Raw genomic sequence first — 27,194 nt, 5'->3', positions numbered from 1 at the left:
GGAAAGCAAGGTGACTCCTAAGTGCAGGAGAGCTGTCTGAAGAGCCTGCGACCTGTCCCGTAGACGCTGTGGCTGGTCATTGCTCTCCATCTCCCTTTTCCTGCCCATCTGCTGTCTCACGGTGGCTTGCAGTGCTCTGGGGTAGCAGATCCTTTCCTTGCGATGGGCTGCATGGGCTCAGAGGGGGCTTTTCTGGGGGCTTTAGCTGTTGACAGCATCAGCTGTGGCAGCAGTGATGATTAGGGTGCCCTGAGCTTTGTTGTAGCCTGGGCAATGGTCCTGTAGAAACCCCTGTGTTGGCAGCAGTTATTTAATGGTGAGGTTTATAAACAAGCTGCTCCTAGGGCTGGAGTAACTAGCACGATGGTTTTAATGATGTCTGAAGGTAGCTCATGAACACTGCCTCAGAGAAACACTTAAAAATGACTGTCACTGCCCTGTGTTTTGCTCTAGTGCTGGACATACGAGCGTGGGGACTGACAGGTGGCCTTTGTCAGAGACCCAGCACACTTTGTAGGTGATGCCATTAGCTTCCTGACAGCAAAACAGCTCAGAGCAGCGCTCCTGACTCTGACCGAGGTAGCTCTGTGGGAGGTGCAGCAAAAAGCATATGGTGGGGAGGGCTGGATCCAGCCGCAGGGGACTCCTCTCGCTTTCCAGAGATCGTTAGCCTGGTGAAGTGACTCCCTTCTCCGGTGGTGAAGTGGCACCAGCAGACCTTTGCACGCTGTTTGAAAACCCAGAATATGCTGGTGATGGTGAGGCAGTTGGGTATCGTGATAGCAGCAGGAGCAAAAGAACTGCTCAGAGGATCGATGTGGAGGTACAATGACACCCTTCTGAGTGAAGAGCTCGGCTTTCGTTGCTTGCTTGTATTTTCAGTGAAAAAGCAGCAGGACCTGTCTCTTTTAGAAGAGGTGAGAGCCAGGCATAGTTTTCTGACAAACTGGGCAAATTAATTTAAACTTGCTTTCCCTGTTACCCAAATATTCTGAACCGGACTGTCATGCAGTCCTAAAAAGGTTTAAAATCCAAATGCAGCGAGGAGGGAGTTACAGGGATAGAGGAAGAATATTATGGTGAGGACGAAAGGCAGCAGAGTGCTGTTTTGTTTCTCTTCAGTCTAATCCATCTGGCTACCAGCTTCCTAATATTTAGAGCAGTAATCGATGGAGGAAGGTACTGGCTGTTGAATGCTGGGAACGCATTCTTCATAAAACCTGAAATTTGTTTTGAAATCTTGTTCAAGGGTTTGCTTAATATTCGGAAAGATATTTTAGCTCTTCTGTAAATTCCCTCTCCTCCTGCACAACAGGCCCCACAGAGGATGTCCCAGTGCTGGATTTCTTACTTTCAGATAGTTAAAAGTTACCGTGATGGGCTAAGATACCGGTGGCCATAGCCATGCAGGTGGATGCTGGAATAAAACACGGTGGTGTTCCTGCTGTCTCAGAGAGCATCGTTCAGGAGTGCACAGCCCAAAGCATCTGCTCTACTGCTGTATAAGAAGCCTCTCTTTTAATTTCAAGTTCAGGTGTTGCTTTGTTCAGGTTGCAGAGTGAGCTGTGTCCTGCTGTCTCTGGGAAATACGTCAAAAGCATGTAAGAATGAGAGAGCTGACAGCCTGTAATAAGGTCATCGTGTTGTGTAAGTAACGATAGAGCAGGTACGTCTGGATTCAGTAAATGTGCTTTCATGGCAGCAAAGCGTCCCAAAGCACAGACCCACGGACATCACCCCATCAAGTGAAATACCTAGGGCTACATTGCTGGTACAGTACAGAGATTGTTTTGTGGTTGGGTTGTTTTTTTTTCCTCCAGACTTATATATTAAATAACCAAGAGTCTTAAATAAATGTCACATCTAATTTGGCACCCAGGCATGAAGCCTGCAGCTGCCCTGGGCCAACCCTGACAGCTCTGCTCTGTGCCAGTTTATCTGCCTGGCAGAAAGACCTGCTGCTCCCTCCTGACTCGCTGGCATCCGCACGCTCTCGTCTGTACCGGGAGGTTTGTGGGTTTACACAGTCAGCAGGATGCCAGATCCTTCTCTCTGTGATAGAAGGTGCTCCGGCAAAGCCCTCCAGCCTTCAGAAGCGTCCTCGGTGCCTGCAGCCGGGAGTGTAAGTGCTCTCCAGGAGAGCAGCAGTAGGGGATGCTTAGCAAAGCGTGTAGAAGCAGGCAGTGCATGTGCTTTCTCCCTCGTGGGCCTTGGAGGCAGCATTTTTCTGTGCTGGAGGCTTTATTCACGTCTTTGTTTAATCGCTTCTGATGGTTTTACCTGCCAAGCCTTTGTCCAGTTGCTTTGTGGATTTATAGCGATGAGTGTCTGTAGGCACCTATGGCAGTACGTTCCAAAGGAAGGAATATTCCTTGGAAAAGTACTAGTACTGCTTTTCTCTAATTTTGACTAATACTATTTCAGGCCCTCGGGTTCCTGTTTTACAACAAATTGTGACGTTTTTTTCCGCGTTAAGTTTTTCCCAGGCCATTCATATTTCTACAAACCTACCTATCTCCTATGTGGTTTCTAGGTTGAGGAATCCTGTTCAGTCTTCGTATAGAAGCTGCTCTGTACTTCGGAGAAGGGCAGAAAGAAAGATTAAATTTCAAAGGCTTCAGCTTGGTTTTTAAGATCAGAAGTATACCCATTATTTCAAGACCCACCTGGCCATGGGTTTAGACAGCGAGATCATGATAGTTTTCGTGGAGTTTATTTTGCAGTAGTTTGTTGTCTCGTAGAGCATTTTTCATGTCATGTTTCCATGAAGCTGAGTTGTACATGCTCAAAGCACTGTGCATGTCTCCCATTTCTTGGGTCCTGCTTCCTCTGCTTGCCAACGTACGCCGAGGATTCAGCGGAGGGGGAAGGCAGTGCTTATAAAGCACGCCTGCCTCTGTAACGCTTCTGAACCTCAGTTATTTTTCTACGCTAAGTTGTCCATTCCAGAAAGCAGGCTGTCCAGTCATGGAGACGTTGCTGTTTCTCTCGCAACATAACTCATCTCTGGCCACGAATCCCTCCCGCTCCTCCTGGGCTCCCTTAAGAGCAGAGAGGTTGAGGTTATACAGGCACGAAGGCCGAACTCTCCATGTGTGGAGGTGAGGGAATGGCTGCAGAGATCTGTTTGAAGGGTGATTCATTCCCAACCTCCCTCCAAGAGAGGGGCTCTCTTTCTCCTGGCACAGCTGTGATTCGCCGCATTGTGTCCGGCTTAGGGTTTAAGGAGTCCGTGTAGGACACCGCCAGCTCTCCCCCGTGCTGTTGTGTGGCAGCCTTGGAAAGGCAGGTCCATCCCCTGGCTGCCTTGCTGTAACCCGTGCAGCGAGGAGAAGGCTCTGCCTCGGCAGGGGGATGCTCTCCAGGGATGGCCGGGTCGCTGCCCTTCTCAGCTGGGGCTGGCTCTGAGGCTTTAAACACGCTCCACAGAAGTGCCATTTCGACGGAGAATGTCTCCTGTTTGTGGTTTGCTTCTCACTTGGAAACTCTCACCTGCAACAGGCAGAGTAGGCTCGGTGCTCAAGTTTGAGATGGTTGACTCCCAGGAGCTGCTTGGTTGGGAAGAATGAAAGTTTGGAAGCTCTGGCAGTGAGGGACGCTTTGGTGGGGGTCTCTTCTGGAGGGTGAAGTGCTGGCAGGTGCTCCAGCAAGACTCCAGGCGTTCATCGGCTGCTGTGCGCAGCCAGGGGCTCTCTCCTCTTCGGTCTGAGGTGGAAGGCAAAGGTGTGCTCGCTCGGGTTGTGGGACAGCTTGGGAATGCTCGGTGCAGGCTTGCACGCTCGGGCACAGGCACCGACAGGCTCCAGGCAGAAGAAATGGGCTTGCAGGGCTGTGATGGGCAGGTTGGCGTGGGCCATGCCCCACCAGTCTCGTTCCGACCTATCTTCACAGACCCACAGCAAGTGAGGGCCCTGCTGCTCCAACACGGTGAAGTTCTCATCTGCGTCCCATCCTGCCGGGGGCTGTCACTTTGCTTGCCTCCCTCTTCTGCCTACATGCCCCAGGCACCTTCGCTTGTTGGCAACAAGGGATCAGGAGAGACACAACCCCGGTGGTATGCTTGCAGGAGACTCTGGGCGAGCCGTGACCGAGGTGCGACTCCTGAGAGTCACCTGAACGACTCAGATGCAGAATTCCCTGTGACCCGAGTGGGATGGCAACCCAAAGGCCACCTGGGCACATCTGAAAAAGTCCCCCTGTAGACAGGGTCACCTTGGGGTTAAATCTTTACAAGCCCACCCAGAAATAAGGTGCTTAAGGTGGTGTCCAGGACATCCTCGTGCTGTACACATGCAGCTATCAGGATGTGATAAAGGTACTGATCTGTGGAACTGCTAATACAGCTAAAGGCTGTGACACTTCTGTTCCCTGTGGCTTCCTCCGTTCCTTGTACTCCCATCAGCAAGGGCGATGAGCAAAGTCTCCCTTTTGCTTTGTTCCAGGTGAAGATATTCACACAAGCCTTCATGGAGCCGCTGAAGATGTCAACATCAGGCTAGGCAGGAACTCCTTGACAGCTGGGAAGACCTACATCACGCTGTCAAACCACAGATCCATCGTCATCCACAATCGGAGTAAAGTCATAGCCCACTCCAGTGGAAGGCTTTTGTTAGTCAAGAAGAGGAGGATCAGGAGAAGCTGAGGTTCACTGGGAAGATTCATTTCAGTAAGATACACTGCCCAAGGGTAAAACTAACGTACGGCCTCAGAGGGATGTTGGTGCTTTTTTGAGTGGCATAGGACAAGTAAACCATCCACGACACCAGGGTGTCCCCCCCTGGGCTTCAGGGTAATGGAGCTCAGTGCTTCCCATTCCGGTTCCATCCATGTTCCAGCTGATGTTTTGGGGGGGAAAGGTTGCATTTCCCCGGAGAGCAAATTCCCATCTGTGGGAGCCCTAAGTCAGTGAGGCCAGGTCCCTGGGCTCGCAGAGGGTCTGTGAGGCTGAGGAAGGTGTCGGCACTCCTTACCTGGGACGGCGTTGAGCGGTAGCACCTAACAGCTGCAGGCAGCGTACCTGCTGTGATATTCACTGCAGTTACTTCCACTCCACCTTTGATAAGCCAGCAACCTTCTTCAGCCTTCCTGTCCAGTAGTGCACAGGGCAGGGTGCTTTGCTGGCCCCGAACGTTGAGGCCATCTGTGCAAGGTCAGTGTGTTAACAGAAAAAGTCTCATGACCTTCTCTTAGTACGTCCCTGCACCATTCTTTTAGCATCTCTTCCCACCTGCCTATCTCAGATGGGACCCTGAGTGATCCTCTCTCCCCTCAGAAGCAACCAGGTTTCCCCACAGTTAACTTCAACCCATTTTTTTCCAATGGCACTTGATCTTATGCCAGCTCGTGTTCTACACTCTGAGCAGAGTGCATTGTTCTTCCTTACTTGCAGTCTTAGAGGTGGTCATAGCTCCGAGGCCACTGTGCTGCTGTAGCAGAAGCTTTTGAGATGTCAGAGCAGAGAGGACCTTTCCAATGGGAGGAGGCAGTTCAGCACCCTGCGCTTGGCTGTCACCCCAAAAGACCTGGATCATCACAAGGTCTACCCAGGGGTTTGCTCTGTCTCCCTCCTGCAGGACTTTCTGGGATTCAACAATGGAATTATTGTCTGTTGATGAAGGCTTAGTTGAGGGTTGCTCATCTCGGTGCCTGGAAGCCCCCCTCATGCACAACGCTGTAGGTCAGCCGTGGAAAAACATTTCTCATGACACTCCACAGGGAGCAAGCCAAAGAAAGTATTTTTGGCACTGGTGACAGCATTTGCCCGAGGCTCTGTCTGCATGCTGCTAGTAATGTCCGTGGCTGTGTTTCCTTTCTAAATGTATTGGAATTTAGCTGGGTGGTGATTGCGGTCCTGTTTATACCACATTGCCCTGATGTGCTGTGTACGGAGCCTTCCCCTCATCCCCCTCGAGTAGTCACCTGCTGGTCCTTGGTGGGCAGGGGACTGGAGCGTGAAGGGGGCACATCCACGTGCCAGCTGGGAAGCAAGTGCTCTGCAGCAGTGCTCCCTTCTCACCTCTCGGTTGCGAGCAGCTTTAAACACTAGAATGATTGCTGCTACAACTACCGAGTAAGGGAGAGGTGACCTGTGTCAAAGCTCTATGGAGAAGGCCAAAAAGAGAAAAATGTTGAAGTGGCTCAAGGCTGGATGTAAGGGTTTGGATTCAGAGATGCTGGTCCTGCCTTCGTTATTGGGTGATGCTAGGCAAAGTCCCTTCACCTCTCGGGGCCTCTGTCTTCATGCATATAAACCCGTTAATTTCACTGAAGTGATGCAATGCCTGAAAGTCCGTGAGTTTGCTTATCAAATGCTCTGGGATCCTCTGCTGGATGGCAGTGTAGGCAGTGGAGCAGATCGAGTTTGCTTATCCCTGCCAGTCCAAAAGGGAAGGTAAAAAAGAGTGGTGCTGGTAACCTGCAGCTGAATCCCAGCTGCTCTCCCCTTGCCAGCGAAGCACTGCAGTGTGTGCTCCTTCATCTTCATCCATCTCCCCCGAGCACCTCTACGGGAGGAAAAGCCATCTGAGGGTGTTGGTGGGTTGTCCATTAGTCGTGGCAGTAGCTTTGAGCCAGGAGGCTCTCCGGAGGGCTGCTAGCTTTCAAAAACCTCCTCTTAGCTCGTGAGTGTGGCGTAAAACTACCTGCCATGCCAGCGAACAAGTGATAACCTGATCTGCTTGGGACCCCGTGGCGTGGGGTCAGCCCCTTGCTGAGCTGCTCCTGCTGTTCCTCCCGCAGGGCGTTGCTGCTCCTGCGCTTACGCAACAGTCTCTGCAAATTTTATTAAATGATCTGCTTGGTTTGTGTCTCTCCATGGCTGCAGGCGCTGTCGCAGGCTGCAGAAGCAGGAGGAGAATGAGAGGAATTCTTTTCTCAAGCAGCATGCAATGGACCCCACGCTCCAAGAACGCCTTTCCCTTCTCTCCTGTGCCTTCCAGAACCAGAGGGCAAAGGTGCAAGAAGACTCTATGCTTTTCTCCAGTGATATTTTTGCCATTGAGCCGGTGGTAAGTGATAGCTGAGAACCTCTCTTCCTCCTCCTCCTCCTCCCTGGATGAGGTCACTTGGCAGATACCCGCATCAGCATCTTGATGTGCCGAGAGGGAAGACATGAGGTTTCTAGTGAGGCTGGGAGAGGTTGTTGCAAAAAAGCGTTTCTAAACAGTGAGCTCCTGGCAGGCGGCGAGAGCCTGCCTAAAGCTGAGCTCTGCTGCAAGGGCTGTAAATTAAGGGCACTTCATAAGTGTCCTTACAGTGTTCAGGGGTACTGATTATTATATAGAAGGGCAGGCCTTACACGTAGCGTATGGGGATTAACCATGGGCATTAGTTCACCTATTGAAGAATGAAAAGGTCCTCTATGGAAAGGAGGCCAAGTTCAGCCCAAGTTTAATCACGGAAAGACCAATCCCTTCTTATAATCTGGATTTATACCATGTGTGACTCTCCCTGCCAGCATTGTCTGTGAGCCTGCACGCAAGGCTGGCAGGTTTAAACGGACTTTTTGAGTTTCATTGCAGACTTGGAGAAAACTTTTTGCTTTTGTGTTTGCGCAATCAAAACCTCATGTCCTTCAATGAAACAGAGCCCTGACTCTGAGCATTTGCGTGGTCTGAGATGAAGAATGCCTGCTGCCTGAGCAATGCAAAATCCCTTCTCATCTTGGAGCAAACCCTAGAATAATCCGAGCCTCTTCTTTCTTTTATAGTAGGTGAAACTATTTTTTTTTTTTTTTTTAAGGAAGGGGATCTTGTTCTCTTCTATAGCCCGAATGAGGCTGAGAGCCCCCCGTGTCAGCACAGCTGCAGTTTCACACCACTGCAGCTGAGAGCAGCATGATGGGACCAAGAGCCTGTGTCAGAGCAGCAGGGGTATTGCAGAGAGATCACCTGAGCTGTGCCAGCTGGTTTTGGAGCATGTCCCAGGGCTCCTGCTTCATTACAACTGGGCTAGGTCTCCATAACGAGCTTAACCTGCTCTTGGGCTCCTGAAGTGCATTAGGGTGAGGTCCAGCAGCCTGGCTGCCCGCTGAGTCCTGGTGCTCCGTGTAGCGCTGTACGGACCCAGAGTGTAGCCTGGCCTCAAGTCTTGAGTGGAAACCTTTCCTGAATGGCTGTGTTGATGTTACAGTTTGCTTAGGACTGGGTGTAAGTGGGATACTACAGGAGTCGTCCCCCTCCTGTCCTGTTCAGCATTATCAGTCTTTAGATTTCCATTAATTCCATGATTTATGGAACAATGGGTTTCACATTCATAGTTTTGCTGATGTCTGTCTTCCCCCCTGGCGTACGGGTGTCTTCACATCAAATGTTAGTCTTTTTTCCTATCAAATGTAAAATCTAAAAATCCACTGCTGCTGACTTCCACAACCTTCTCCCCGGTGAGAGTCCCGTAACTTCTAGCATGGACAGAGACCCTTCTTGCAGCGCCGTGTAAATCTGCTGGAGGGGCCCCACCAGAGCTGGGACCTTGCTGCCTCGGACCTCCTGGCCAAAAGCGGCGGCTGCTCTTCCCACCTATCACCTGTGGTGCCTGGGAGCACCCTACAGAAAGAATCAAACCCTTGGAACAAGTGGCTGGAGGTTTCCAGAGGTTAGTAGGCTGCTGGAGGGACGATAGCCTTGGAAAGGCTCTCTGGGCAGGGTGGCTTTGCAGGGTTTGTGCAGCAGCTTTGCTGTGCAAGCGGGCTGTTAGCTGCCAGGTGTTGCTCTCAGTGGAAGCTGCAGCAGGCTGTTTCAGCCTGTATAAGGTTAACTTGCTGATGAAAATAATAAGAAAAAAGAGGAGGAGTGGTTTTGCAGTCAGCCTGTGACCATGAACATTTTGAGCAGCCGTCCAAGCCTGTGGGAAACAAGCTGTTTCTCTGACTTTCTGAGTGCGTCTCAAATTTGATTTATTTTTGCAAAGACGCATGGTATGTCAGCAGAAGCATCTGTGGTAGAAGCCCAGGTGGCTCTCAAAGGACAAAGTCCTTTGCTGCACCTTCCCCACCACAGCTTAGCTGTAAGTCACAGTACAGACACATGGGAGCTGACTCCTTGGAAATGGAAACCAGAGGAAAGGGAGGAAAAGGATTTGTAATCATTGCTCTTACCTTGACAAGTCATCACTGTCTTGTCATTGCCTGGTAGCGACTCCTCAGTGCCACGTGTCAGCTCTGAGCCGATGGAGGTGGTCTTCAAGATGTGCAGGTTACGCAAGTGCTACTGCTGGTGGTGCAGAGGTTGGGCCAGGAGATAACAGCGGTATTTGTTCCTGCAAACCTCCACCTCAGCTGAGGTGTCCAGCTGGTCCCCATCCAAATGAGAGGGGACTGCAGAGCACTTTGGTTTTTGGCAGAAGGCGCCATCTCCAGTGGGAGCAATGGTCCATCCCACCGCTCGCTGTGGGTTCGGTTATTTATGGGAAGGGGCAGATACTGGCTTTGGCGTTGCCTTTTCCCTGAGTGCCCTGAACTAACAGGATGCACTTTGGGGAGTCACTTCAGTACTTGTGTTGCCAGCTCTGTCTTTGGGGGTTTTGGTGTGCTTTGAGCAGTGATTTCCTTTCCATGGATCACCTTCTCCCTCCACCAAACAAAGCAGGCCGACAGTTGGTGGTGCCCCACTTTCCAAGACCAGCTTTTTCCTTTTCAGGCTGGTGGAGATGGAGGAGATTCTCATTATTATAGGGGCTGAGGGAGGGGAAATAGGATCTGCATCTATTTACGGTTGGTCTCCTTATTGAGATCACTTCTGTAGTGGTGAGTCATGGTGTGCCGTCCCCTCGGGTATCACGTTGCCGTATGCCGTAGCAAAGCCAGGGCGCAACAGCAGGAGTTTTTGTGCTGGATCATCATACATCCACCGTCTGTATTTTATGTCACCTGCCAGCTGCAGCCTGCCTGAGGCTGACATTAAGCCAGAAGTGTTGCAATATCGTGTTCACAGCACTGCATAGTTGCATTTCTGTCCTGGCAAGCATCCACGGTAGTTTTCCATGATCTGACTCAACTGCCATCTTATGGAGAATATGCCAGCCGCGGCAGACCGCTGGCTCCTGCCGTGTCCCAGGGCTGGTACACCTATGTAGCAGTAGCCCCAAGGGTGAGTAGTGAAGTGTATCCTTTTAACCAGCAATTCTTTCTTCCCCATGGGGTAGCAGGAATGTGAGGAACCTTTCCAACAGCCTATTTTCATTTCCCAGGAGAAATAACTCGCAGTATTTTCCAGTTGTATGGTCTGACATACAGCAGTAATGAAGGGAGAAATGACAAAGGTTTCCCAAAATAGTCATGGCCTTAACAATTTTTTTTTAGCGGCAGAATAGTAGAATAATGTGTAACTGATGATTTCTTCTTGCCGTCTCCCTTTGAGTCAGTCTGGCGTGTAGCTTCACTGACAATACAGGGAAGCTGATTGCGGATGTACTGACCAAAGTTTCTGCCCAAATACATTGAATCCTGGAGAACGGTGATTTCATGTCAGAGATTTGAGTCTATTAACTGCTGGTGCAGGTTTTCTTGGGAGCGAGGATATGAGTGCAAGGCTCCATCAATAATGCTGCGTTAGGATTGTTGCAGAGAGCTGTGCGGATGCATGTGAATGGGTGGGTTGTGTTGCTCGTCCGTAGGCTCGTTTCCTCTGATGCCTTAGAGCAGTCTCCTCTGACTGTGCCTTGGGATCCAGCAGCACCCTGGATGTAGGGAGATATGTCCCTTGCCAGGATCTTATTGCACCACTGACTGGCTTCCTGGAGCATGGCAGGACATCTGGTGAATTATACAGCGTACAGAGAGATCCCAGCAACACTGCAGCAATCACCGTGGTCTCGGTGGTGTTGGGCAAATCATCCCGCTGGGGCCTCGGCCGCTGGGAATAACACCTGCCGGGACCCATCGCCACTCCCTCGCTGTTTGAAGATTTACGCTTGCAGGGTTCTCCCAGGTTCTTGCTGAAGCTGGATTTTTTTTGTGTAGTGGAAGTTCACCATTTTGGTGTTCGGTTTGGGTTATTTTGAGCCAGGATCACATTCTAGTGTCAGAGAAATGCCACGTGGGCACTGACCCAGCTCCAGTTCTGCTTCCGACAGCAGCGGTGATGCAGGAACGGGAGGAGGCCAGGGCAACTAGGGCTTTGTGTCATGGGCGATGTCTCATACCCCCTGTGAAGACCCGCAGGCAGCCGGAGCAGATTGCAAAGCCCTGATATTCCTCTTCTGCCAGTTGTTGCCTGCAAGCAGAGGGAGGCTTGGACAGTGAGCCCTGGCCGGGGTAGCCAGCTCTGACGGGACCTTGCCTTTGTTTGTGAGCTGGTTTACAGATCTCTTCTGCAATGATGAAGGCAGGCTTGGTTTTCTTTCTTTCTATCTTTGTAACTAAGAATGGAGAAATCCATTTGACTTGCTAAATCTCTTCTGACCTGAGAAAAGGTGTTCACATGGCTGTAGTGACACAGGGGTATAAGGGAAGGTTTGGAGGGAAACCGTATCTTTTCTTTAGGTCAGCTGGCACTTCTGAAGAGATCCTTGATATGCTGAAGCCAGCCAGTTTACGTCCTTTATTATAGCCCTAATTAAAAAAAAAAAAAAAAAAAAAACCCCAAAAACAAGCCTTTACCAGGTGCTAGTAAAGGTAAGGGACTTAATTTTTTTCACAGCTGCTTCCAAAGTCTTACACATTTTGTAAGTGTTGTTTGCTCCTTGCTCGTCATTGATGCTCTAAATAAAGGCTTACAGGGCTGTGGTTGAAAACAAGAAATGTAACGTTTGAAGATAAATGGTTTGTTGTCTCCTGTCTTAGGAGGGAGATGTCTGGCCAAATTCTTCAGTTGAAATGTACGTGATCTTCAAACCCCGAGAAGCCAGAGTGTATCAACAGTCTACTGCGACATCTCAGGTACAGCTCCTTTCTCCTCCTCCTGCTACCCACAGCAAAGGCGAGGCACAAATACTCTTCCAGCCCAGTTGGTTCCCACGGAATTTCTAGTCAGGGCCGGTGGTCAGCAGGGCAGTGCCGGCACCTTCCTGCTGTCCCTGTGGCTCCCAGCTGGTCTGTGCAGAGCCACGGCTCAGCGCGCCTGGCTCCGACCGCTGATCCCAGAGCAGCCAAAGCAGCGAGCTTTCATACCATGCATTCGTTGTGCTGCAAGGTGTTTGTAAAGGCAGAGAGGTACACAGCAGAAGAGCTTTGGTGGACGGGCACTAAGCCCCTACAGACCTCCAGGATGAGCCTTTATTACGTGGATGCACCACTGGGCTCCTGAGGCGGTAGGAGCTGAGTGAATCGTGCTCCCTGCCCCTGGGTCACCTCCCGCTCTCCAGGCACTGCCAGACCTTAGGTGGCTGAGCCCTGCTGAGCGCAGGGTGTCTGTGAAAGTGCCACACGTGTGCTGCTGTCCCTGCATGGGAATCGTCACCTCGTGGCTCAAGTCTATGCTTCATCTGGGTCGCGTGTTACAGGGCTCGCTGTCCTCAGCAGGGTGAGCACCCTCCCCAGAAGTCAGAGTGCGAGCAGTCTGCTAGACAAGCTTTATGCTCCTCCCGACTTACAGGAGTGCTGTCAGGTCTTTTTCTGGGAGCGGTTATCACTGACCCACCGAGTTACGCCGCCTTTGCCCTTACAGAGGTGATGGCCTTGCTGTGCTGGCACGGGGCAGGGAATGCTTGCAGCAAGCTCCGTGGTTCAGGTTACCTTGTCCTTCCTCTCCGTCCGTGTGGTGCTGCTTGAGGTGTTTTTCAAGAGTGGGAGGTCCCTGTCAGATTTCCATCCAGGGAACACTCTGGGTTTCCCCATCTAAGAGGAAGGAGGTGCGAGGCCCGTGGTCCCCAGCAGCCAGGCTCCCGTTCTGGAGGGTGCTGAGATCACTAACCCAGCTGCTTCGAGCCATTCCTTACTGCTCCAAGCTGACAGGTACAAAGGCCGTGAAACAGCTTTTTATTTATACGGTAATTGCGCAGGGTTTACTTGGCAAATGCCACCTACAGTAATTAACCAGGGCTCGTGTTAACAAACCGCCTTCCTGGCCGCCAGCTGCAGTTGTTAGAGCTGTGGAAGGAAAGGATTGATTTAAAAAGTTGCTCCCAAGGGAATCCTGGCTCAGCGCTGTGCTCCTGGCCCTGGTATTTTTGCTCTGGTGGTGGGGCTGTCCATCACTTTGCTGTAGGGATCTCCAAGGGTTGTGCCCGGAGAGCTTTTGTTGTTGTTGTGGCAGAGAAATAGGAAAATTACTTACATGCAACCTGGGAGTTACAGGAAACAGAGCTGGGCAAGCGATCGGTGTTTAGAAAGAGGAGCCTGCTCTGGAAAAAACCCTCGTGGTCCCTCAGGAGATCTGAACTCTTCCATGGGCCCCTTGGGAGAGGACCTCAAGGAGGTCACCTACCCCCCATCCCTCACAAAACAGAGCTGAGCCGCTGTATCGTCAGGGTGGAAACTGTCCCAGGGTGCAAAAAGAGTTTAAAGAAGAAACCAGTGATCTTTAACTAGGGAGTCATTAATTTTGCTTCTTGACGACTCTGAGCAGTGTGACTGCCTTCCTCGTGCATTTGCATGCCAGTCACAGATCCCTTTGGAGGACGATTTGCAGACAGCGTGTGCCCCTTGCAGGGAATATTTAGAAGCTTTGCCCTAGTGCAGCACTGTGAAATGTGCGGTTGGATCTCAAGCCCCACGGGGAAGTGGCTGGCCTCCACGGTTTTTTGCAGTTGCCTCCATAAATTGCTTAGCCGAGCACTTCTGGATCAGGTGATTTACAGAACTCATCAGCACTGTGCAACTTGCAAAGCCAGCAGTTAAGAAGTGGTTTGAAATTTGTTTTGTTTAAGCTCAAAATTAACTTTCTTAGTTATTCATGCAAATAAAGCCATGGCTCTTGAGTGCTGGAAGGAAGCACATGGTGGGGGGGCTCAGTCACCTAAAATTCTTTTTTGTTGTTGTTTTTTTCTGGATATGGAAATGTACTGGGTTTTGTCTGATTTCTTCCAAAACCCATTTCTAAGCCACTTTTGCAGGGAGAATCAAAATCCTAAAAGCTGATCACTCCTTCACCTTGCCGTGTCCTACATCGTGTAAAACTGGATCTCTGTGTTGATGTGGTTGGATGAGAATCACATTCAAAACCAATCTCAAAACCTGGGGACGTTCTGTGGGCAAAAAAATGAGTGCCAGAAAGCAGCAGAAGTTAGGGACCTGGGAAACAGTTCTGTGCTGTTGGGCCACCCACTCCCCTATTTCTTTGAATGCCGAGTTGTAATCCCTCCATGACGTGCCAAGGTGTTAACCCGACTGAGATCCGAATTCTCACTCCACAGAACCAGGTGTGGCTTTGGGACTGAGGACAAGGAGGCTGCGGCCCCTCCATGCCCTGGTCCATGTGCTCTGGGACATGCTGCGGTGGGAGCATCACACGGTCCCAGCCCGGGGTACCCAGGCCTTGGGCAGCAGCTGGGTGCTCCTGGAAGCCCCAGCTGCTAGCGAGGAGCAGGACATACTCTCTTTTTTCTTTCTTTTTCTCTCGGCTGTCCTGAATGGTCTGTATTTTACTCTGCTCCTCCTCCTTTCAGGAGAGCACTCTCTGAGGTTCACCTGGAAGGAGAGAGCGTAAAACTCCCAGGGTTTCCTAAAGTTCCAGCGTCAGTGTAGGGGCAGAAGAAAGGATAGCTTCCGCAGACCTTCCAGGAGAGGCTGAGGGCCTGCTGCAGAAGGGAAAGAATGGCCCCTAATTTTTTTTGATGATAGTGGCCATGGGACATGCCTCACCCATGATTATGGACAAAATTTGTCCCTTGGAAATCTTTGTCATTTCCTAAGAGCTCTGATGGTTTAGAATGTCAAGTTTTTAATGAAAATTAAGCCACATATGATGCAAGATGGAAAAATCTTCTGAACAGCGAGCACCCAGTACTGCCTCTTTTCGAGTGTCTGTGCAACAGAAGTACACAGCCCTCTGATGCGTGCCTGAGCTGTGAAGTGTAACTCATCTCTGCTGTCAGCTGGGCTTCGGCTGGATCCACTTAAACCCCACTGAATTCAGCAAAAGCTCCCTAGCTCTTCCTTTCTGGCTTTGGACGTGATCAAACATCCCCGTGCCACGGTTGCAAGCCCAAAGTCAGGGATCACTGAAAAGGCTGTTCCAGGAGGGTTTTTTCCGAGTTGTGATCTAGTCACACGTGGGCTGCTCTTTGCAATAAGAAGTTGGTTTGGACATTCTGGAATGACTAAGCAGCAGACTTTTATAAAAAAAGAAACCAACTTTCAGTCCCTAAGCTTTAGTTAATGGTGGGTGTCACACAAAAGGAGCTCAAAGGGTAGAGGCGTAGTTTTGCACAAAAGCCACAGTGACGGTTGTGTACAACTTCTGGGGCTTTCTTCTGCTCCTTGTGCTACTCGCTTTCCATACAAGAGTAGAATGGGATGGCAGGGTGACCTAAGCCAAAATCTGAGCTAGAATTCAGGCACTTTAGGCTGCTCCAGTGGTTCAGGAAAGCCTTCAGACTGAAAGATCCTGCACTATGCCATCTTAGCAGACTTAAGGAAGAAAATGAGCATCTTGGAGTTCAGCTGTAAGCCTTGTGGTCTCAGTTGCCTTTGCAGCAAGGGGTATGTGTGTTAGCAGTACACTTAGAGCTTATCTGGTTTCAGTAGCGAGGAGGCTGGTTTTCCGTAACTGCTCGGCATGCTTCAGGTGGGGCGTCTTTACAAAGCTGAGCTCTTGGTTTGATGGTGGGAACAGGTGAGTGCTGCTCGCTGGAGACCGTAAAGCCCTGTCTTAACAAGGCGCTGCTGCAGGCGGTGAGCCCTGGAGCGCCCCGGTACGGAGCCCTACGTTAGGCGCAGGTGGTGGCTGAGATGCTCTGCCTGCTTGAGGCAGCGCTCGGGTGCGCGCGTCGCTGTCAGCAGGCTGCTGGGGTATCGCTGTCAGCAGGCTGCTTTGCCTTGCTTGGGCTCATACTTCTCAGCTCCTGTGCGGTCGTCTTCGATTGCAGCGATACAGACAGCAGGTTTTTCTCTCCGGCTCTGTTTTGTGAGCTTTGTGCCTTCTCTGAATGGATTTCAAAGCTCGTTTAAGTGCATGGGAAGGAATTCAGAAATCATGTTTTATACGCAGCATCACTTTCTGAGGGTGCAAACTGATTGCTAAGTTACAAACCAGCCCAAGGGCTCCGTCAGAAGTTAGAAGCCAGCCGCAAAGTTTATCTTCTCGCAGAGCACCTAGTGCTGGTGCCACCCAGCCCGGAGTCAGGGACTAGCACTGAGGCTGCCTGGAAAATCCAGGCGAACCGAAGGAATTCTGTACTGACATGGCAACCTCTCCCCAGGCCGTGAGACCAGGCTGCCCCTGCACATCAAAGGGAGCAGCATAGGGCCCCAGCTCCGCTTCAGCTTTGACCAGCTGGACATCGGGAAGGTTTCTGTTGGATCAGCCCACAGCTATGAGGTGAGCAGTGGGGCTTGCTGGGGTTGGGGTGGATCCTGATGGCCCCTGGCAGCAGTGAGCTTTGTGGACCTGCGGGATTTCTGGCAACACAGGCAGTTATGTGCATGGATTATTTGATGTAAGTTAAATGTGGGAGTTTTTGCAGAATCTGGATAGTTTTGATGGGGTCTGAAAGGTGCGTATGTTGTCCACAAAGCCCCGATCCCTGCGTTTTGGCAACCTCCCTTTGAGATCAGCTGGGAGGCTTCGTGCAGAAAATCCAGCCCTTGACACGTGAAAGCAACACCGGGTCAAAAAGGTCAGGGGCTTTTGTTTCAGCCCTAGATGATGCACCCAGGTTTCAGCACCCTGGTACCCTGGCGGTTAAAAAGCAGCTGGAACAAACGTGTTGTGTTCCGACTCGAGTCCGTTGCAAACACCTTTCAGTGAAGCGCATCCAGCTGGTTCCTGGCGCCGGAGGGAAGCCGGGCAGCCTCCCCGCGCAGAGCTGCCCGCGCAGGCACCGGGAGCGCTGTCCCTGCTGACCAGCCTCCTGCCACCCTTCAGACCTGGTGCCCCTCTGGCTCTATGAACAGAGCAGGGCAGTTCTGGAAATGAAGCAAAGGAGCTTTCTGCGTATTTGCCTCCCCCCGCCGATTGTGGCAAGTTTTCTCAAAATAAAAACTGCAAACAAAAAGATACAGCGACTGAAAGAGGTAGAAAATGAGGCAATACATCATGCCAGACACTTTCAAAAGCTTGACTTTTACAGGGAAGGACATGTTAAGGTGTTTTCTTACCAAAATATTGTGCGCTGTATGCATTTTTGAATGCTGATTCTTTATTGATTCTATATATATCCATTTATTGGTTTCATTACTGGAGAAAATGTGCATAAGTAGATGATACTGTAAGTGCTGTATTAGTAGCCAGACTGGAGGTAAACCTCAGTGTAGGATCCCTAAGTGCAATTTGTAATGAAGGTGTAAAACATATGAGTAGTTTCCAAGTTACCAGTGCAGAATTTGAATACATGAATGTTTTCAACAGCGGCTACAAAATTTTTAAAAAAAAAGGGCTGTACCTCTGCTTCTGTCTCAGTTTTTCTGACAGGTTTTGTGAGGACAAAACTTGGGAAAATAACTGCCAAGCAGGTAGATAAGTCCACAGAAATGGCAGGATTTCACCTGCAGCCTTCGGAAACTGTAGAGCTTTGCTTTGGGTAGGTTTGGTGACCACCAGTGTGCTGATACTCACAGGCAGGCGTGGGCATTTCTTGCTGAATCTCAGCAAATGCTGCAGGATTGTGTAGCTTGTTGGAACAGTAAATAACGGTAAATTAGTAGATGATGGCTGTGAATATTTATGAAAGAGATTCTTTAGAGCAGGTGGAGCTGCTATGCCCCTCACTCTCATCCTTTCTTGACATGTCTGGTTGAGCAGAGACAAAGAGACTCTCAGATTAAAGAAAAGAATAAAATGCGCCTCACTGACGTACCCTAGCAGAGTCGGGGAGTGCTACTGAAGCTGGTTATGGGGCTGTCCCGAGGTATTTTCTACATCCAGTAAACTTGCTGGCTGTAATGGGAGCTGAATGTGTTTTGCCCTTGGCAGGACTGGGCTCATCTGGAGCGGGAGCAGTTAGGTGACGATTCGCTAGTAATGCTGCGACCGCCCTTTGCTGCTCTTTGGGGCAGGTCTGCATCGCCTTGGTGATGCTGAGCACATCCTCAGCCCTGCAAGTCCAAGCGGACTGCTCTGTGCCAGTGGAATAAACCCAGAGTGACTCTCTTTATGTGAAGTCATCACTGGGTTTTTGTGCATGCAAAAATCCAAAGGCAGAAACTGTCCTGTTGTGTTTTCTTCGGCTTCAGCCAAGCAGCAGCACACAGCATCTTCTGCCTTTTGTAGAAGTTTAATTAGAAAACAAATCAGCCTTCTGTAAGGAAAGAAAATTCCTCATGTATTTCCATTTTGTTTTCTTGCTGCTGCAGGTGGTCCTGTTTAACAAAGGAGTCATCGATGCCCCCTTCAAGCTGGTCCCTCCAGCGACCGCTCAGGGCTCCTGCTTCTCCTTTCTCCCCCAGGAGGGCATCGTTTTACCAGATGGCCTCCAAGTCATCCAGATCTCCTTCAGTTCCACCGCCCTGGGGCAGTTCACAGAAGAATTCCGGTTCAGTGTGGATGGGTCCCCTGCACCTGTGACCTTGACCGTCAGGTGAGGAGGGTTACAGGAGCCTGGGGGGGGCCTCCACAGTAATTCCCACTGCAGACTCCTCTCCTCGAGATGGCATCTGTCTCCTTGCTTTCTGTCTTGCCTTTGTTTCAAGGATCCCTGTCCAGCCCTTATCTCTCATTCTCCAGCCCCACAACTCAAGCTGTTTGTTTCAAATGCTTTTGAGATGCCCACCCACCGGGGCAAGCCGAGCCTCCCTCTTCAGGGGGGGTTGTGCACTGGATTTAGTTCTCCAGGGAGGAAAAACTCCCAGATCTTTTGAGTGGAGGTGAGCTGGCTGGTGGGACACGGGGCTGCAGAGGAAGGAACAGCGGTGGGAGCGCAGGTGGTTCCTCTCCTACCTTGTGCTCCTTCCTGCTCTGCGAGGACCCCGATCTCCCTTCAGAAGCACTATTGGCAGATGTGGCTGTTGCCATAAAGACTGCCCTCTTCCCCCGTTCTCTTGCAAGCTGTGCTGTTACCGGCTGTAGCGCACAGGGCTCTGGGCTGGCTGCTTGGCCGAGCCCTCTGGGCAGTCCTTCAGGTCTGACTTCCTTGAGCACAGCTCCTGTGTGCTCAGCAGAAACGGCAGTTATTTCCCCCCTCGCTGCAAGGCTCACCCTTGGCAGTTTCCCAGTGTGAGACCCAGGTGTGGCTGGTTTGGAGGCAGTTTTCTATCGTCTTTTGGCAAGTGCTATTATGGAAAGCATGTCTGCTCCCTTTGCTCCATCCAGAGTAGGATGCTGGGGCTCGGGAGGTTAAGTCTGATTACGTGAGGTCCTTGGAGAGGGAACCTCATTGTCAGAAGGGATTTGCTACCTAACTTGTTCTCAGGAACTAATTCAGCTCCAGGAATCAAGAATTAGCATGGGATTGAAACTCCTGAAAGTCAGATTTTGAGTGCTTTTTGATTGTGCAGTCAGAAGATGCCCAAACCATAGGTGATTACTCTTTACTTGGAAACAGACCTGACGAGGTCCTGAACACTTGTTTTTTTGCTGTTTAGAAAGGGATGCTGGAACTGGGACACCATGGGTGAGTGCAGGTCCCTCCTGCGGGAGGCTGGGGTCTGTTCATGTGTACGAGAGACCCGGTAGCAGTCCTGTGAATAAACTAGGAGGCACGGGTCACTGTGCTCCTTGATCTGTATTTGTTTTTTTCACCAAGAGGCAGAGCTGGCATTGATTGGCATCAACCATGAAATTAATGAATGTTGTGCAGCTTCAAGTGCTGATTTCAGTGGATGTTGGTGAGTTTTGGAGTTTGGAACCTCTCTGAATTTAGGGATGGGCGAGCTGGTGTGGTGGCTTCAGGACACTCGTGTTGGGTGGTGCAAACAGTCTTGCTCTTGGATGTGTCAGCTGGTGCACTGGTGACAACCTGATACTTTCCTCCAAGATTCAGCCACCCACTGTGTAGAACTTGTGCTGTGTTTCTCAGTAGATGTCTGGGGCTCCTGTGGATTCGTGCCTCAAATTCCTGCACGCGTAATGATAGTGTTGAATAAGGTCTGAGGAAGATGTCCATATAGCCCATGGAAAGGCCAGTTCCAGCAAAGAGATACCAAAGCAGGGAACCTGTGGCTGAGAGGGCTAGTTACAATGAACCTGCTTCTGCATGGACAGCTCTGCCCGTCACATGACAGATGGGGAAACTGAGGCACAGAGCCATCACTTGTTCAGGGTCCTTCACTGGGCCAGCAGCAACCTGGGGGTGTACCCTGCCTGCCCTGGTGCCCTGAGCCACCTCAGCAGCTGCCACCTGCTGACCACGTTGCTTTGGCTGCCTCCTGTGCACAGGGATGCTGTGCCGAGCGCAGGGGTGACGGGTTGATTTGAAGCCCACTGTGCTGCTGAGACCAGCTTCTATCCGTCCCGGTGGTAACGAAAGCCGAACGCTTTGCAGTTCTTTTTGACCAAGCCAGTTCCTCCTCTGCCTTTGTCCTTACGAGGGCTGTGTCATCGGACCGACTTTCCCTTTGAATGTACCTTCCCTCCATTCGGCGACGTCTCCTTTGGTGAGTGTGCCCTGGGCTTGGACCGCCGGTGGGGAGGTCTGTGCCTTACTGAAATGAAGCGCTTTGGGAGCGTCTGTCGCTTGTGTTCCTCCACAGCAGCCTTCAGGGTGTTAGAACCAGGGCTGCCGCTTGCTCAGGTGGTGTTTTGCTGCCGTGAGATACAACAGGACCAAAGGAATAGAAAGTCAGTATTTTTCTGGTGCCCTCAGAGCCTGCTCAGCCCCAACCTCCCAATCCTTGGCGGCAGAATGATGGTGAAAGCCCTTGTCCCAGAAGGGCCCAGGGGATGGGGCTGCAGGAGAGAGAGTTGGAGCCACACGCTAGCCTGTGGCTGCTCAGGGCGAACGTTCCTGTTGCAAGGCGAGGACACCACTTACCCACTTGACCTTTAGTGTGAGCTGTTCATTTGTGCTGTGAGGGCTCCTCGTTATCACCTGCCCGGTAATAAGCCCAGGCAGTAGCTCGGCATTGGATTGGGCAGTGATGTCTCCAGAGATGTGGGCTCCTCCTCCTTGCCCAGCCGAAGCACTGCTCCACTGACGGAGCCGGTGGCTGAGCACCCAGAGCATCTCCACCGAAACGCAGATTCTGATTCTCCATCTCGAGTCTCAGAGAAAAGGCTTTGTACTGAGATGATCTAAAGTTTACATGTGGAATCAATTGTGGATTGATTGAAGGGCCATGATCATTCTGTGCCCAGGATGCCTCTGTGGTTTCATGCTGTTCATGGACTTTCTAGGAAAACTCGATACTTTCCCTGAGCCACTGCCCCCTCTCCCTGCATCACCACTCGGCCACTTCTCTGCTTCCTTTTGAATAAATAAACCCACAAGAAACGCACCGGCAGAAATGCGGTTGTGTAATAGGAGATTCATCCTACTTAATCTGATTTCATTAACAAGGCCTTTTCAGCTGAAGGCAGCTATTGTATTTTTGCTTCTTGTCACTGTGCTGCTGGCTGTTGTCTGCATCTGGTGACTTCGGTCCCATTTGGGGCTGTGCAGTGGGTCAGTCGGTGCATGTCCTTTCTGTGCCCCACCCCCGCCTCCCTGCCGGAGTAATTGCTGGCGGTGGGCAATGGTCACTGCTGCTGGGCACAGAGAAACTATCTGCTGTGTCTGCAGGTGGTTTTCCTCCCTGTCTTTATTCAAATAGCACTCGGTAAGCAGGGCATGGGAGGTGTCTTCTGGCAGAGCTGGTGTCCGCTCCAGACCAAGCTGCAGGCTGGTGTCCTGCCTCTGCAGAACAGCCACCCCCTCACCCAGTGTGGTTGTACCACTGGTTTTCCGTTGTGGAAAGCAAGTGTCAGAGCTGAAGTGATGTCAGGCTTTGTGGGCAGTAATCAAAGGCAGTGTGGATGTGATGTCCCCATGTGTTAGGTAAGGTGAGACACAGTTCCTGCTCATTTCTAAGGAAGCATCAGGTTTGCCTGCAGTGAGGTGGGCTGAGTTGTCATGTGCTCAGTCTGGTTGCCCCAAAACAGGAGATGCCTTAAGGGTCCTGCCTAGAGAAACTGCATTAGAGTGCAATGCATCATGTTGTAGTGCCCAGTTTCATCCTTTCTTTTCCTTACATGACAATGCCCTACTTTCATATATTGAAAACTGGGGGAATGTTCATGGAGTTAATGGGGGATTTTACAGGCTGAATTTTCAGAATAAATGCTCTGTCTGGATGCACACTGATCAGTGAGAAAGAGTTGGGGCTGGTTTGGGGGCAGGTGAGAGGGCTCCTCACAGGTAGAGACAGCTCTTCAGCACCAACGGCACTGCCCATTGCCAAGGAAGCAAGCTGTGCCATCCATGGAAAAAGCAACTTCAGTCACAACTCATTCCTCCCTGAGTTTCTCCATTACCTCTCATTCACACTGAAAAGAGATAAACAACAAGCACCGGTCTGTCCTAACAGGAGAGTCACACCAGGAATCACGGGATAATTGGGGACTTAACTGATATTTGTCTCACCTTCCCAGGCTTTCCTCGCACCCTGCCGTGTCGCCTCACTAACACCTCCTTGGTTCCCATGACTTTCATCCCTGGCGATGGCTCAGGACAGCGCAGCGTCACCAGTTTTGCTCAGATATCAGACAACACTTGCCCATCCTGGAGAAAGGGAGCCCAACATCACATCAAGCCAACTGAATTCACCATAATGCCCTGCAAGGGGACCATCCGCTCCCAAGGAGCCCTGGGTATCCAGGTATGGCACGAGCCCGGCCATACGTGCTTCAACAGTGGAGCTGAAGCTTCGCTGGTGCGCAGGAGGGCTGTAGTGCTGCTGGCTTTGGGCATAACGCAAGTAAGAGATCGGTGTTCGTGTTAGGTTTTTGTGAGCTGGGGTACTCTGGGGCGGAGCACCGTTTTGTTTCCAAAGTTGTAAGCCAAGGATCATGTACCCTACGGTCAAGCACAGAAGCCATGCGTGTGTGTCTGAGCTGCTTAGAGCAATTTGATTTAAAGCGGGCCGAGGAAGGATGAGGGCAGAAGGTGACTGTTAAAAGGAAGATGTCATTGCATAAAGCAGTTTGCTATTCTTCCCGCTCTTATCTTTCCTCTCGTGTTGAGCAGAGTGGTTGCATCCACTGCAGCGAGGACTGGAAAAGCTCCAGCAGCCGTGAGCTGCACAGCTGCTGCTGGGCCACGTTTTGCCCTCAGCTTCCCACTGTAAAACTGGACTCATTCTGTGAAAGTCAACAGATTTCCTCTGGATTTATGCTGTTGTAGTCGAGAGTAAAAATTGGTCCCAGTGGCAAGTAGAACATTAATTGTGCTTTAATTTAGCTTACATATGCCCTGGTATGCAAGGCGTACTTAATAAATCGGATATCGCCAGAAGAGTTTTGTTACTCGGAAAGACAGTGGTCTACACGTGGACCAGCAGAAGAACTAAGGCAAAATATCGCTCCCTTTCCTGACCGTGGGTGAGAGCCAGAGGACACCACGCGTGGCTGATGGCTTCTGGCAGTGATTAAGTATTTGACGCTCTTCTCCTCTACCAGGTCACCCTGTGTTCCAACACGGTGAGGCGATACGAGCTGGCGCTGGTGGTGGACGTGGGTGGTGTTGGCCAGGAGGTGTTGGCGCTGCCTCTCACAGCCAGGTACCGGCGCTTTCCTTGCAGCTGGCCACCTTTCCCCGCGTACCCATGCCCAGCGTGCTGCCCGGCGTGGGGTGTCCTGGCTTCAGCTCCAAATGAGAAATGTTGCTTAACGAGCTAGTTCTGCCCAGCTCGCTGTGAGCACAGCCGTGCTTTGAAAGCAGCCCATGATGAGATGTGCTCAGTGCTCAGGGCCATGTCTCTGTCTTATTTTTATTTTATATTTTTTTAAGGGAGCAGTGATTATATTCACTATTGGCCTGTTGTCTGGGACTTGAGGAGTAACGAATCTCCAAAGGGCTGCTCCTGCTTCTCCCTGCAAGCGGTGGGCTTGTGCTGTGTTGGCCCAAAATGCAGCATTGGTTTGGAAGGCGGCGAGCAGCCTGCTGAAAGCTGGGGTCTGGCTCAGTCAGTGAAGGCGTGTGCCAATGGGAAAGGGGCTTACGGCAGGAGTGGTGAGGGGAAACTAGTTCTTGGTGTGGCAGGTGAGCTCAGGTTTCTCTGGTTCTCTTGAGCATGAACGTTCCCAGACTTAAGCCAAAAGCTGCTCTTGCTGCAGCCACGTTCAATGCCGTTGCGCCGCAGCGGGTGCCAGTTTAATGACGAGAGGGACGCAGTTCGCTGGCGCTGTTCCCTCTGCCCGGCAGAGTCACCCACTGGGTGCCTGGGCTGCAATTTTGTAAAACGAGTGGGAATGGGAAGAGTCAGCGTGTGGGCTGGTGGGTGGAGGACTCAGGCAGCTGCAGGAGCTGGGAGAGGCTGGTCACCCAGTGCGAGAGGCAGGCGGTGCTGGTGCCCTCCATCGCGGGGACAAGCGGCTGAGGTTTCAGGCAGGGCGAGAGCGGTACGGGAGAGGAGGGAGTTGCTTTTACTGAGATGCTGGAGTCTTGTTTTCCTTGAGCTTTGGGGAGCGCTGGTCCCCAGCGGGAAGGTTCCCTCAGAGCTCGTGCCTTGCTGGGACTGTGGGAGGGTCCTTGCCGGCCTCCTGGGGCAAAGGAGGGGCAAAGCTTGATGAGAGAGCACTGGGGCAGGGCACTGGGCAGCCTCTGCCACGAGAGTCTGGGGCTGCCCCTCCTTTACAAGAGGCTGTTGAGTAAAAAGAAGTTAGAGGTGATCGATTGCCGTAGAGGTAGGAAATGTCTATCTGGCAGAGACAAATGCGTTGTGTCTGTTTCATGCTGTTTGGGGAGTAAAGAACTTCTACATTCTCTCAGTGTCTCTAATTCCCTTTGGTCATCTCTTCACCCGGATGTGTCGTTCCTCCGCTGCACGTGCTCAGCCCTGTTCTGACATTTGGATGGTGCTGTCTGAAGTTCCCTTACGAGTGGATGCTGACCCTTGTGAACGGCAGCGATCTTCCAGGCTGCTGTGGAGTCCTTCCTCAGGCTTGGCGTCGTGTTCGCCTCCTGCCCTCAAATGTCGTTATTGAGGAGTTTATTAGGAAAAAAACGGGGTTTGGATAAGACCTTGCTGTTTTATATTCAAACCTAAAGTTTTGGAGAGAACGGGAAGCTACCTGAATATGAACTTCAGGAGCGGTTTGAACTCTTCAGGAAGCAGTTTCGGTTCTAGTCTTTGGGGTGCTTTCATGCAGGAGAACTTTGAGGGTTGTGAAAAGCTGCTGCAAGGAGGCCACCAGCACCGGAGTGGGTGTTTGTGGGTGCAGCAGCTTTTGGACCCTGCGAGGATGCTGATTAGGCCCATATAAATCTTGCACCTTGTGTTGCACCTTTCTGCTTTCTCTTAGGGATTTTTAAAAATGTGGGTGAATTGCCGTTGTGGTAGATGTTAAGGAGCTTGAAGTTTCCTCAGAGGTCACTCTGAAGTTGTCTTTGATTCTGTCCCTTATAGAGCACAAGGAAGATGCTGCTGTGTGGTACTCCAGCCCTGTGCCGTGTGGGATTATCCAGCCTCACAGCTCGGTGGAGATCCCGTTTACGCTGGAAGCCCAGGCGATAGGAAGGCAGGACACTATGGCTAGTGTCTCAGTGTTTGGGAATGAAAGATCCCCGCTGGTGAGTGCTAGGCGAGATGCGTGCCTTTGTGTGACTCATCTTGGTGGGCATAAAGTGTACAGGGGTTCTGCCAGGGAAAAGGAGAATGTCATAATATGTGACTGGTGCGGACACGGAAAGAAGGGATTCATGGCATAAGTAGCAGCTAATGCCTAGAGAAGGGTGGTGTCCTCTTAGGTAGAAATCTAAGTGTCTGAGATGGTGTTTAATTACGGACGTGTGAGGCGGGATAACAAGCCCAGTCTGAAACCCAGAGCAATTCCTGGGTCTCTCTCTCTCGTGCGTTACGAGATGAGCAGGAACTGCTGCTTCATTAGAACTCTTGTTCAGGAGTGCACGGGGACATCGCTGAATGCCGCTAAAAGCAGGAGCGGTGTAAGAGACCGTGCTGAAATGATGATTTCTGTAAAGCTGGATTTAAGCTTTCCTGAAAGTCAGGTCCATCCCGCCTGAGAAATATCCATCGTATCTCTTTGCCAAAAGCCCCAGCCAAAGACACATGAGACTCCACACTGCTTGCATCTGGGGCACAGGCTTTTTTCTCTTTTTTTTTTTTTTTTTTCCCTACCAAGCTTGAAAAGGGGTGAGGCAAAGCATTCCTGGACTAAAGGCTCCTACAAGACATTGGCATTCAGGCATATACAGCAGCAACAACAAAGTGTAGGCAAGAGAATGTTGTATGTGGTGTCCTGGCTTCCACTGGCTGAAATCGAGAACAAATATAGTTAATTAAACTTTAATTTAAAAGGATACTAACTTTTGAAGCAGCTGTTTTAAAATGTCTTGTCCTCTCTCTGAGCACGGAAGGGGATATCAGAGGATTCCCGAGAACCTGAAGCTTTCTGTAACAGAAAGGAAGGCTGACATTTTGAAAACAATTGCAGGGATATAAACTTTTTATAAACCGAATTGAAACGATGATGCCAAATCCCTTGGATGCCACTGATCATCTCAACCCTGGCTGCTGGGGATGTGCATGTAAACCAGTCAACAGCAAGGCCAGGCAATGCAGGCTTTGCAGGGAAGTCTCAAGTCTGACAAAACAGTTGCTTGCAAACAGAAGGCATGCTTCCCCGAAAGAGGAGGGTTTCTCCCCACTAGAATAACCAGTTGTTTAAATGTCAGCTGGATTTTGAACTACAGGTACCTTGAAAAGCTTTTACCCTTGGGCTAACAATTTATAAATTGAAAGTTGACCTTACCTTAATGTTTTCTATTTGGACGTGAGCGTGTCAATGTTTTGCCCAAAGGGCGAGCATTTCAGCTGGAGAAGCGTAGCTGTCCCTAAAGAAAGGACTAGATGCGTTGCATTTTCTATAGGTCTGTCTTCTGGTTGCAGTGCAGTTCCAGCAGCTCCCTGGTAGCTGACGCACCCAAAGCTTTCTGGGCTGGCAGAAGAGCTGGCTGTCTTGTTACGTGTCCTGCGCTGGTGGCAGATCCTACCCGTACGGCTGCAA

The 27,194-nt window shown here is 50.9% G+C and overlaps 1 pseudogene across 1 annotated transcript in view; it reads left to right on the top strand.

The window, feature by feature from the left end:
• LOC308058608 (hydrocephalus-inducing protein homolog) overlaps positions 1-24,051 on the top strand; it is a 58,062-nt pseudogene extending 34,011 nt beyond the window's left edge. Inside the window, exons 10-15 of the transcript in view lie at positions 4,067-4,092; positions 4,439-4,637; positions 16,297-16,415; positions 18,389-18,607; positions 20,561-20,626; positions 23,599-24,051. The product of the transcript in view is annotated as a hydrocephalus-inducing protein homolog (transcript). The remainder of the gene's footprint in view (positions 1-4,066; positions 4,093-4,438; positions 4,638-16,296; positions 16,416-18,388; positions 18,608-20,560; positions 20,627-23,598) is intronic.
• Positions 24,052-27,194: the final 3,143 nt, after the last annotated feature.

Source organism: Falco punctatus (genome assembly GCF_963210335.1).
Source record: "Falco punctatus genome assembly, chromosome: 2".
NCBI lineage: Eukaryota > Metazoa > Chordata > Aves > Falconiformes > Falconidae > Falco > Falco punctatus.
This window is presented reverse-complemented; position numbering and strand designations above follow the sequence as displayed.